General features: G+C 42.6%; 1 protein-coding gene across 4 annotated transcripts in view; it reads left to right on the forward strand.

The window, feature by feature from the left end:
- Positions 1-1,710: 1,710 nt before the first annotated feature.
- Positions 1,711-13,201, forward strand: part of SVIL (supervillin) — a 247,505-nt gene continuing 236,014 nt past the window's right edge. For 2 of the 4 annotated variants that reach the window (XM_074267041.1, XM_074267042.1), the window contains exon 1: positions 1,711-2,280. The gene's annotated coding sequence lies outside the window, so the exon portion shown is untranslated. The remainder of the gene's footprint in view (positions 2,281-13,201) is intronic. The other 2 variants (XM_074267034.1, XM_074267036.1) reach the window with 1 other exon arrangement.

Consider the following 13,201-nt stretch of genomic DNA (forward strand, 5'->3'; position numbering starts at 1 on the left):
ATCAAGATAAATCAACCTGGGAAGAGGAAAAAGATTCAAGAGGTGAAAGGAAACCCCAGTGGAAATGATTAGCTTAAATTTGTAGTGAAGCCAGTCCACGAGGTTGTGTCTTCAGGGCAGGATAATGTTACTTAATCTAGCCAGGTAAATAGTGGGTATGGCCTAGAGCTAAGGTTTGGAAAGGGATGAATAGAATATATTAGTGGGGTAAGATTTGGGGATAAAGAGTCTTAAAACTATATTTAGGAGGAAAGGAAAGTGAGACCTTAGAAGACCTAATTGACTGATAATGCAGAATCCAGTGACTAGAAGCCACCACAACAGCTGTAGGAGGCATGAGATATAGAGGGAAATGAAAGGGAGAAAGGATCATGGATTGAGAGAATTTCAGAGCTCTGGATCTTGGAAGGTATATAAATGATGGCGCCATCGAGAGTATGGTGTTTTCTTTGGGTTTGAGTTGACCCCAGTGGCAGTGAAGTGTCAATCCTGGAAGTGAAGGAGTTTGGGAGTCCAGGAGTTTGAAGAGACGTCAGTATAGGTGGTAAAGTTCCCAAACTTGGGATCCGAGGGCTGAGCCTTATATTCAATTTTTTGAGAAAGGAGATTAACCTGGGGCAATGTTAACAGAGTGTTATCAGAGACCTTAGGTACACAAGATAAACTTTTGAGTCAGAGACTCTGAAATTTACAAGAATTAATTACTGAGTGGAAGCTCACCTCTTCCAAGCTGTGAGGGTTAATTATTCACCTGCCGCAGATCAGTCCAGGTTAGGTGCAGACTACTTTTGCCAGCTGCCTCTTTTTGTTTTCTCACCAAAGGTGTCAAATACTGCCCAAGTCAACCCAGGCCTGGCAGGGGATCTGAAGATGTTTATTTTGCAATTAACAAATTATATTAGGCAATTCTGAGCCTGGAGCGAAGGCAAGCCGGACTTTCTAGTACCCTATATTAATTGTCAGTCATTTGTACACCATCTTGGACCAGTTCCAAAGTAGCATGCGTGTGCAGCTTGTATATTTTAAGCTTCTCGAGGACAGCGACAGTTCATCTTTCCCTTCCTCCATCTGTGTCTCGAGGGAGGGAGAAAGAGAAGAGGAAAGAGACAGAGACAGAGGGAGAAAGAGGAGAGAGAGGAGAGACAGAAAAAAGGAATAGAGAAAAGAAACGGAAGGACACAGAGAAAGATAAAGAGAAAAAAGAGGCAGAAAAGAGAGAGCACTGAAGATGTTCAGTAAATGCTTCCTGATGCTGGAGTTAGGAGCAGATGGATAAAGGGAAGTTTAGGCTAACCCAGATTGTAAATTAAGGCTTTTATCTTCTGTACACACCTGGTTGGAGATACACCTTTAATACAAAAGGAGAATGAGACCAGCACTGGGTGACTGCAGGCCGGGGGAGAGAAGGAGCCCCAGCGCAGTCGACAACCAAGCCCCAAATAAGGAACGGAACACGTGATTAAGCCCTTCTAGGATTTGACTCCAGCTCCGAGTCGCATCCGCAGCTTTTATCTCCAGCCCAGGCCAACTTGGGGCGGAGCCGAACTGCGGCTAAACTGACTGCGCGGGCCCTTTAAGGCAAGCTCAGTTCCAGTCCCCCGGAAGCTCCGGGCGAAGGCGAGTGTAGCCAGGGGGTGTGCCGGCGCGCAGAGCGGCTGCCCGAGAGTCAGGAGCGTGTGCGCGCGGGGCCTAAATGAGCCGGACCAAGTAGGGGCGGAGTGGGAAGGAGGAGGAGGGCCGGGCGCGCGCCCAGGGGGTGGGCTCGAGCCAGCCGGGTTTCCTTGGCACGAGGTCCTGGCCACTCAGAGAGCCCGGCGCCTGTGGACTGACAGACTGAGCGAGGGGAGGGGGCTGTCGGAGAGGGGGACACAACACCGAGGGGAGGTCGCGGCTGAGGTCGCTATATAATTAATACACTCCACTCCTTGCTCCAGGCTGGAGGCTCGAAGAAGCTGGGGAAAGGACGCACGGGGGACTCGGGTAAAGGCTCGAAACTTGTGTCGGGCTGTTGCTGGTGGTACTGCCGGAGATTACGGGGCCAAGACCCTCTGCCTCTTTCCTCCCCCTTTCCCCGGGATCCAGCTTCACCCGGGGAGCTGGAGTTGTAATTCCGAGACTGCAGCAAAGGCTTGGCGCCCCTTCTCCGTGGGAGCCAGTGCCGGGGCTTGCCCCCTGAAAGTTTTCCTCCACCGCTAACTTTGTCTCCGGAGGAGAGGGTCCAGGCAGGTGTGTGAGCGCTGCTGGCCAGCCGGACTTTCTGGGGAGGCACTGCCTAGCAAGGTAAGCTCGGGAGGCGTGTGTGCGTGTGCATGGATATGCGCGAGTTCTGTTTGTCCCTGGAGGGGTCCTCTCATCTCTGAGTTTACTCCTCAGCCAGCTGGCATTGAGAGGTTTGCATTTTACACTAATTGGATAACTTTTATTCTTCTCCAAACTTGCTCTCTCTCCCCCCCCGCCACACACACACACACACACACACACACACACACACCCCTCCTTCCATTCTACTAGAAACGGCTGTTTTAATCCAGTATCTCAATGGGGTCCGCCAGTTTATGCTGTGGATGTTTGCACAGGTGAGAGAGCCTGGTGAAAACGAGAGAGAACGCTCCTTCCAACTCTGTCTTTGCTCGATCCTTTTCTATCAAGCCTCGAGCCCGAGGCTAGAGCTTGCCTCATTGGCCTTTAAACTTCAGGGGCACCGGAGCTGTGGGGTTGAAGTTGCACTCTGACTGCTCTCCTTAGGACCCAACGGGAGTTAATAAAGTCGGGCTTCCCCGAAAGCGCCCCCCACACACACACACACCCCCGCGCCACTTTCAATCTCTAACTGCTGGGAATACTGGACTGCACTCAATTTTCAAGGACAGGAAAAAAAAATTGCTAGAGTTTTAAAATAGGATTTGCATCCGCCTGATTCCCGGCAGTTTCCTGGACGCCGCCCGGGGCCAGGGTGTAGGTTCTTTGGCCCTCCCCGCTCTCCTTCTGGCTCGGCTCCCTTGGAGTCAGCGCCCTAGGGGGTACTTTGCCAGGCTGCCGGGGTACGGGGCTTTGGCCGCTGACTGTAGAGTGACTGTCCTTTCTTTCTGTCGGGAAAGGCTGGGTGGAGTCTGCCTCCTTTAACCTAGAGGCGGGCATTTGCTAGGTGGTGTGTAAGTGAGAAGGGAGAGGAGAGAAGGAACGTGGGTCACTGCACGTTAACCTCTGCTCCTGTATCTGTTACTGCCCACTGGCCCCCTTTGCACACACTATTCCCCTCCTCTCCAAGGCCCCCCTCCCCCCGCACTCCTTCGGGTGACTCAGCAGAGGGCGCCAGTTCATGCTTGTTTCGGAGGGGAGGGGAGTGGGCTGGGGAGGACCGGAGAGCGGGGCGGAGGGTTGAACTTCTTTGCTAGCTGACAGGTAAGGGCTGACACTTACAGCGCCCTGGAGAATGAGCAGCCTGGCCCGCCCTCGGGGATCTGAGAGAGGGCCCTGGGAGCCGACTCACGGCTCAGGGAGGGAGCAGTTTTCTGGGATGAAGAGCGATTGGAAATGATTGGGAAAAATGAGAGATTGAGTAACTACTTTTCAGTGTTGTTTATACTGACCGAATCACGCCGCAGGTGAATGGGATTCGCTACGCCTAAAGATGCCTTGACCTGTACAGATGTATTTTTTTTTCACAAGGTGGAATAGGTGGGTGCGGGGCCACCCATATTCCTAGGAAATTTTTGTGGCTCAAGATCCTGCGGAGTTAGAGTAGGAGGGAGAAGGAAATTGGGAAACTGGAGAGATGGAGGACTGCCTGTTCAATTTTGTGAGCTGGAGAGAAGCGCTTCATGTTACCTTGGGGGTAACCTGGGAGCTGGGAGTCTCACTTGAATAACAATTGCACGCCCCTGCACACACCCACACCTTTATCCTCATCCTCACCCTCCCGCCTTCTCTGCCCTCCCCCTTGCAGTATTTGCAGGGAGCTCTTCTCCCGAGCTGTGCATGCACTGGATGGTAGCTCAATATTTTCCTTCTTGAGTTTTGGGAAGCTTTACAGCTGAAAGGTTTGCCAAGACCGGGAAAGGGGTCTCCGGTTTGGAGGCGGGGCTTGTTTGTCTGCGTATGGGAGAAAGTACCCATTTCTTTCTTTGACGCTACGAGCCACTGACTGAGAGCTTTTTCCTGTGCGATCCCAGCCTGAGGAGGCCACAGTTGACAGCTCAGTGATACTGTTGCGGGAAGCCAGAGTTCGGGACTGGGAGTCCCGCCCCGCCCTGCCCTGTTTCCCCTTGATCAGTTCCGCATGTGCCCACCACATTTTTACGTAACCAAAACCTATCTTTAAGAAAGTTGTTTGTTTTGTTTTTAAAGAGCACTTCCCTTCCTTTTTCAGTCCTCCCCCTTCCTCTTCACTCCACTCTCGATAAAGCCTTAAGCTTCCAGTAATTTTCTCCGACACTTAACGTTGCTGGTCTGGCTGGGGCTGGGAGGACAGGTTGCAAAAGCAGACAGACAGAAGTCGCTTTAATTGTGTTACGACGAGGCAGCTTGAGGCCATGACGGCAGCCTGAAGATTGAGACTAGGTTAAAATCTGGGTCATGTGTCCTGCCTAAAAGCCTCGAGGGTGGGAATAACTGCACCTGTGATGTCTGACAGTTCGTGCAGCTGAAAGTTCTCCAGAGGCTGATGAAGGTTAGGAATTGGAATTGGGTAACTTGTTTTGTTTTGTGGTTTTTTTTTTTTTTTCTTCCTTGGGATTGCAATTACCCATTTGGAAGTGCTGGGGCGACTTCTCTCTAAGTTTGTGCGTTAAGAACCTGATTTCGCTGAAGGGAAGAGCCTGGTGGAATGGGAGAGGAACTGCTGAGCAACTTTTAAATCCTCTCCCAGTCCGAGATCAATGAAAGAAATGAATGAATTCCCCTTTCCACCTCTGGGAATGGGGTGATAGAAAACATTTTCTTTTTGATTGGGTGGAAATTACAGATGCTTCAGAGTTTGGGGAATGGCAGATTTGGCAAATGCCTTGTTGACATTTTCTAATGGAATCACGTGTTGCTGTCCTAAGACTCTAGTCATCTATGTACAAGTAACCCGATACAACCACATGTGGAGACAGGCTGACTGTCCATATGCTAAGGTTTTGATGAACTTTCTTTCCCAATATTCCTCTGGCCATTGTTAAGTGCTCATGATTTAATTAAGCTGGCATCTATGAAGCATTCAAGAAAAGGACTGCATGAGAACCTATGTCTCCAACTCCTTGGAACCAATTTCTTGATGGAATTATTCAATGGAATTAGAAATAGCATATGTTTCCTTAATATGGTGGCTGATATTTTGTAATGGCAGACTTCAGAATTCATATCTTCTTTTCAAGTGTTCATTTTGTTAGTGTAAGGGAGTCCATTTAAAATAACTTCATCAATTTGCTAAGACCCATGAATCAACTTCTAATCAATCAAAGGCATTTAAATGGGTGGAAAAGAATGAAAGTCATTGAAATGAAATGAAGCAACACAGGAAATACATTAGCTTTGGTTGAGGAAATAATCACACACTATGGGGCTTGTATAAAATAGCAAGCCATCCTAAAACCTGGCATTCAAGTGGAGGGCAAACCTAGACAAGCAGCCAACCCCCACTATAGGAACCCAATCTGCCAGTGACTTGGGTTAGGAAAGTGAGCCTCAGGGCTGTACTGCACTAGTGTATCAAAAACATAGCCAAATCCAATGAAGTTGTATTTTATATCATTTTAACTTATGATGAGTCAACTCCCCTCCCTTCTTGGTTGGAGAAGTCTGTCTCAGGAATGTGACTCAACCTATTGACTTTGCCGTTAAATCCCCCTCATTTGCCTTTGGGGCTTCATTCATATGTTAATGTAACTATACTTTAAGATTGAGTTGTTGAAAGTAGATTTTTGGGGCCCCATAATGAGCTTGACTTTTTGAAAAAAAAATTTTTTTTCTAACTCTGGAATGATACTTTATAACTGGTGACTCAAAATGTTCTTAGTGCTGAACTAGTTAAAGTGGGAAGGGGAAAGAGGGTGCCTAGTTATTAAGTGTTGGACTTTCTTCCCTTCCTTTTACCCTACTTTAATTTACTTCCCGCCCCTCTCTGGGCTCTTAGAGAAATAACAACAAAAACAGTTAATATTTGATCTTTCTTTTCCATGTATATTGATACATACAACACACAAAGACATTTGACTACATTCAGAATATACACAGTGTGTTAAGTATATCTGGTTACTTCCAACTTGCATTATTTCTTACCTGAAGCATTACTAAATAATTAGAATAATTAAAAAGAAGGCCAGAAATCATGAGCATGCTCCCTCATTCTGTACATTTATTTTAATTTAGTAGTATTTTTATTTATCTGTTAAGGGTAAAATTAAAAATAAAAAGCCCCTCCCATTCACATCTCCTCTTTCCTGTTGGTAAATTATTGGCCAAATGATCATTTTCCTGTTGCATAACGTTTTGTATTGTGGATTGGCTGTTTCAAGGTAAGCTTACTGATAGTAAGGAGTGTGTACACAAGTATGGGTCTGGGACCTGCTAAACCAACTCCACTAAGATGATACACACTTTGTACCAGGGGTATTGCCAATTGAAGGAAACTAGTTTCACTCTTTTCTCCTGTGTGTTAGCTCATCAGTGAAAGTTTTTCAATTTCACAAATGGGGAGGGGAAGGGAGAGAGAAATTGAGGGAGGAAGGAACCTGAGGGCAAATGCAATTTCCTTCCCTGACTATTGGTATATTACAGGAAGAAAGACTACTTCTCTAATTCTAAAAATATTAAAAATGAATCAACAAAGTTCCGAGCTGGAAGGGAACTGCTTACCTATTGTGCGATGGACCTTGGGCCCAAGAATTGTTTCTTTTAGAAAGAAAATTAGAAAAATCGAGGCTGTAGGTTTCATGAGGAGAACTGGCTGTTCCTCATGCCTGGAAAACTCTCCCTCCTCCTTTTGCACTACTGACCTCCCTGACCTTAAGTCCCAACTAAAAACCTACCTTCTACATGAAACCTTCCCTAAGTCCCTCCAATGCTTTCCTTCTGTTAATTATTTTTCCTGTATGTAGATTGCTTCCTATAGATTTGTTTCCATGTCGTTTACCCCAGTAGATTGTGAGCTCCTTGAGGGCAGGGAATGTCTTGTAATGTAACTTTTTTTTTTTTTTTTTTTTTTTTTTTTTTTTTTTGTATCCTAATGTTTTGCATTCTTCCTGGCACATAGTAGGTGCTTAATAAAAATTTATTGATATACTGAGGATACACATTTTAAAATGAGGATCCCTGCTGTTCTCAAGGAACTCACATTCTAACAGGGAACTCTGCCACACATGTGAGAGGGTTCAGCTGCAGGACAGATGGAAAAGTTTTTATTTGTACAATTCCTTAAGGCTCAGCTACTGGGCAGAAAGATCTGGATTCTAGTCTAACCTCTGGCACAGACTGATGATGTTAAATTCCTGAGCAAGTGGCTTCATCTCTTGGTGCCCCCAGGTAATTCCTTAACATTATAAGTTGTTGAATAGTTGTCACTCTGCTTTGGTGGAGGGAGTTTTGCAAGTTGAAAGTTTCCAATTACAGTGAAATCAGAACAAAAAAGAAAGGAAGGAGTGGGGGAGAGAATTATATTCACATGAATAGAATGTCTGGAGTTTCATAACTTCATTATCTAGTTACTAAAGCTAACCAGGGCTTTAGGAGAAAGATAACTTTCTTTCATAGCTCACATAAATAGCTCACAAGATCAGAGGTCATACTGGATTTTAGTTCTGCCTCCTTCAGTTATCCTTTAGTTCAGCTAGGTGGGCTAATTGGATTGGATAGAATGGTGAGCCTGGGGTCAAGAAGTTCTGAGTTCTAATTTGCCCTCAGATATTTACTAGCTGTGTGATCCTGGGCAAGTTATTTAATCCTATTTGCCTCAGTTCCTCATCTATACAATGAGCTAGGAAGGAAATGGCCCATCTTTCCAGTATCTTTGCCAAGAAAATGCCAAATAGGATCACAAAGAGTTGGCTGCAATTGAACAAGGTTCACTTATAATTTAAGTCAATTTTCTCATCCATAAAATGGCCAGAATCATGCTTGCCTTGTCTTAGTGGGAGTTAGATATAGATTTAGATCTTTAATGATGGCTTTAGAGCTGGAGTGGACCTCAAGACAAACATATTTATTTATACAACACAAATTTTACAGATTAGGGAGCCTTGGTCTAGGGATGTTAAATGTCTTGCCCAAGGACACACATTAATGGTCAAAGGTGCGACTTGCAACCAGGTCTTTTGAATCCAAAACCAATAGTCTTTGAGTATCAACAAGAACTACCATCATACATGGTGCTAATAATTGGCTTGCCATGTTTTTGTTTGTAAGCAACATGTAACTTTTAATCTAACTAGGAATTTGGCTGTTTGGTTGCTGCTCAATTGTTACTTTTATAAAGGATTAGGAACAAAACCACAAGTGTTTTTGTGAATGAGAGCTGCACCATTTGTATCCACTTGTTGCGCTCTGTGACTATGAAGAAAGGGCAGCTGGAATCCATGTGCCAGACCTGCCCTTGCCTGTCGCCTCCATTGTACAACGGATCAACACGTAGCCTTATTTGGGGTCGTCTCGCATCTTGTTCAGAAGCATCTTGCATTCCCCAGCTGTTCCCCAACCTCTCCATACAGGAGCCTGCCAGCTGCTTCACAGCAACTGCACTGACCCTGGCTGCTTCTGTGCAATTAGTGAAGCAAGGTAAAATTGGGAACGTCTGTTCAAATTTAAGTCCTTTAGTCTGGGTGAGTCCAGCTATAACCTATGATCACCATTCTGGACAACTTAAAAAGGAAATGTTCAAACAAATGCTGCAGAGGTGGTTTGCATATTAAACAATTTAGGAATACTATCTGCATAGTGAAAACTTTGGCCTGTTTAATTTGCAATTCTATTAAAAAAAAAATCAAAACCTTAGTATGTATATTATTAGCTCCCTTTTGCAGAGAAGGAAACCAAGGTTCAGATGTAGGAATTGACTTATCTGTGGTTAGCAAATGGCAAAGCAGAAATTCAAGCCCAGATTTTAAATCTGATTTTAAATCTAGTGAGGTTTTTAAATTATTATCATATCATCAACTGGCATCCTTTGCATTATATTTAGTACCAAATAATATCTATCTTATATCTCTTTTTTAGTTTCTAGATAAGTCAGCAGGCTTTACTGTATGAATTTTGTAACCAAAACTGTTTTAATCTGTTACACAGAATGCTTCAAAGTGATTCCTTTTGATATCCATCTACTTCTCTCCTCACTTCAAGCTCTTAGAACCCTTAAGTCCTAAATCTATGGTCCTGTGAGTGTTTATTAGTAGTGTTAATAGTAAATTATTTGGACAGCAGTGTCATATTTCTTCTTATGAACCTCACCGCTCTCTGTCTTCTCTATTTCTGATGAAGACACCAGCATCCTTCCAATCACCCTGTGTGCCCCCTTCACAGTCATACCCCCTCTTTAGTATCCCTCACTACATGTATCTTATCAGTTGCCAAGGTTTGTTGATTCCACCTCCACAACATCGCTCACATAGCAACCATTCTAGTTGGGGCCCTCATCACTTTTCATCTGAACTGAATAGCCTTCTGACTCCTTTTTGCCTCAAATATCTCCTTTACTAAATGCCAAAAGGAGGGTCCTAAAGCAGAGGTTGGGCCATATCCCCCCTTCTTACCTCTAAAATAAAATACAAATTTCTCTGCCCTTTACCTAACTGTAACCTTCCTTTCCAGGCTTATGATACATTCCTCTGCTTCATTTTCAGATTCAGTTAAACTGCCTTTCTTGCTCTTCTCGCCTATGATGCTCCATGTTTTGTCCTAGTTATCTGGATAGCTCAAATGTATTGCCTCTTTACCTCTGCTTCTTTGAAACCTTCTTACTGTCCTTTAAAGCACAGCTCAATGCCTCCCTTTTATAAGAAATATCTCTGGTTGCTTCCCTAATCCACCTCCCTTCCCCCATCTCACCTCATACCATTCTCCTCCTTCCCTTGTATTTACAACTTAGGTATTGCCTTCCTTAGGGAAGGGGCACTCATATCTTTGAATTTTTAGTCCCAGACACAGAGTATCACATAATCATAGTTTCTTTATCTGTAAAATGTAGGGAAGGTTTGAACTAAATAATAGCTAAGGCCTCTTCTAACTCTAAATCTTAAGATTTTGGGCATTGGACACAATTCATAGATTAGCAGTTTGTTTCTTATTTTTTAGGATATACATGTACATGTACTTTTTATGTATTTCCACATGAGTCAATTAGAACAAAAGAGAAAACCATGAGGGAAAAAAAAAACCAAGAAGAGATGAAAATAGTATGGTTCAATTTGCATTTAGTCCCTTTAGTTTTCTGTCTGAATTCAGGTGACATTTTCCATCCAAAATTTATTAGAATTGCCTTGGATCACTGAATTGCTGAGAAGAGCCAAGTCTGTCATAAGGGATCATCCTGTAAACTTTCTGTTATTGTGTAAGATGTTCTCCTGATTCTGCTTGCTTCACTTAGCATCAGTACATGTAAATCTTTCCAGGGTTTTCTAAAGTCAACCTGTTCATCATTTCTTATAGAGTAATAATATTCCATTAGTTTCATATACTATAACTTACTCAGCCATTTTCCACCTGATGGCATCCACTCATTTTTCAATTCTTTGCCAAGTGGCTCATTTTTTAAATGTTTACTATGTTCTCTTCCTTTCTCTCCTCTCTCTCCCTGCCTGCCACTGCCCATATCATCCAGTTCTCTTACCTAGAAGAATCATTTTACATTCATCCACACAGGTTAATATCCTGTTCCTGAAGGCTGTGATAATGGCAATAATGATGATAAATGACACTTAAATGGCATTTTAAAAGGTTTTCTAATACCTTTGCACTCATTTTCATTTAATGTTCCCAAACAGTCCTGTGAAGTAGGTAAAATACTCATCGTATTCAGAATTCTCACTGTGGTTCTTTACACATTTTTGAGAATTGTTCTTACTGTTTTATACGTGACTTGCCTTATTTCACAAGGGCAGAGATGGAAGTTTCTTCTTTGTTCTCCCCCATCACATGTATAGGACTTAATATAGTGCTAGGTGAAGGGTAAGTAATTTGTAGACTAAATATATGTAAGTTTCTAAGCATGTAATAACGTCTCTTCAAACTTCCAAACTCTTTCAGGAGATAATCAAAATGTTTTTGTAGACTAGTGCTTGCAATTATTTCACAGCTTGGTATACTACAAAGATTCTCTGTTCATGTCTGAGAGTCAGGTGGAAAGCTAACACATTTTGTCACTTTCCCAGTGGGGCTGTTGGGAATGAGCCAGGTATTTCCTCCCTGTGGGGAGCCCATTGGCTCTGCAATGCCATTGAACCTAAGAGATTAGGAACCACACACTGTTCCCTGCAGAGCAAAAAATACTAACAATTCAGCTCTGTGTGAGCAGCACTTGATAGACCCTTTGCTATAGACATTTTCTAGTATAGCTACTTTCTCCCTTCCTTCTCTCAACTCCTATACTCCAGCACCACCCACCTCCCTGTCCCCTTTGCTTACAAGTCTAGGTTCCTTTGTTATTTTCAAACTATGTTGTTTTGGATCCATCTGGTTATTGATAGTCTACAGCTTCTCTGCATCTTATCTCTCTGCCTTTTTCTTAACAACTAGTTCCTTGGAACTTTTTTTTTTTTTTTTTTCTTTTCTGCTATTCTTCTAGTCACTTCTCCCTAATCCTTCCTCTGTTAAGATGTCTGTTTCAACTCCCTACATCCAACTGATCCTTTGTACCAACAGTTTCCCAAGACTTCCAATGCATTTCTTTGGACCTTTATCCTAAGCGATTGTTCTTTTTCCTTCTCTTCCTTTCTTACCTCCTCCTTTCTGCTACTATTTCTCAAAGAGAAGCCCCTTCCTCACTTTTTTTTTTTTTCTTTAGCTATATTCTTATTATGCTCCCTTGTTATCCTAAGTTAAATCAATTATGTTGACTTTCGTTATTTCCCCATTATGATCAATGTATTGGGATCAAGATAGAGAGAAGATCTAGGTATATATTTTAATTGGTATAGAAAACTCCTAGCTGAAGGAGGTCCATCAATAAATATTTATTGTAGACTAGGCACTGTGCTAAGTACTGGACCAGATGAAGAAATTCCTTCTCCCAATGTGATTCTTCTTTTGTGATTTAGTCTTCTAAATCATTTAGAATTTAAGAGAGTCATCCAGTCAGCATCTTTTTTTTTTTCCCCTTTTTCTGAGGCTGGGGTTAAGTGACTTGCCCAGGGTCACACAGCTAGGAAGTGTTAAGTGTCTGAGACCAGATTTGAACTCTAGTCCCCCTGACTTAAAGGCTGGTACTCTATCCACTGCGCCACCTAGCTGCCCCTAGTCAGCATCTTTTAAAGACTTTAACTCATACTTTTTTTCTTAGCTTTAAAACTGGCTTTCTCTCCATTTTACCATCTCATACTCATTACATCAAATGCCAACATTTTTAGTCTGGTTTTTATAATCATTAAATTTCAATAATCCCATGTCAAGGAGCTATTTTTTTTTTTTTTTAATGATGCCATGATATTTAAAATTGGAAATACCAGACCTGAAATGTCTAATTTGGACATTTAAAAATCCTGAACTTTGAATGGAAATAGGTTAAAATTTATTTTGACAATAATTTTCAAAATAGCTGAAATGTCAATTTATTTTGGATAATCTTTTTTTTATTCATAAAATAAAACTGTGTATATGTGTAACAGAACATTTTTGTTTTTTAATGACTCTGACATCTGCTAGGGGAAATGCTTTGACACTTTTCTAACTTGCCTATTTTTCATGTCTTAGCAAGTACCTTTTCAGTAAAAATCAGAATACATCATTTCCCTTTCCATAAGACTCTTTAAGGTAGGATTCTAATAGTATTCTGACTTTAAAAAGCAGATATACATTACTTCTTATCTACTCCACCAAAAAGCACCCTGGAGCTTAATTTCTTGAGATCCTTCAAAATTTAACTTTGATGTCATTATAGACTCCTATATCATTAGAGTTGGAAAAGCCCTTCTAATTTTATGGGTGAATCCCTTTAGTTTTCCCTTAGAAGCCCTAAAAATATGAATCAAAATAATAACTCACATTGCTATAGGACTTTAAGTGTTTTTCTCACAAC

This window comes from Sminthopsis crassicaudata, chromosome 5 (genome assembly GCF_048593235.1).
Source record: "Sminthopsis crassicaudata isolate SCR6 chromosome 5, ASM4859323v1, whole genome shotgun sequence".
Taxonomy (NCBI): Eukaryota; Metazoa; Chordata; class Mammalia; order Dasyuromorphia; family Dasyuridae; genus Sminthopsis; species Sminthopsis crassicaudata.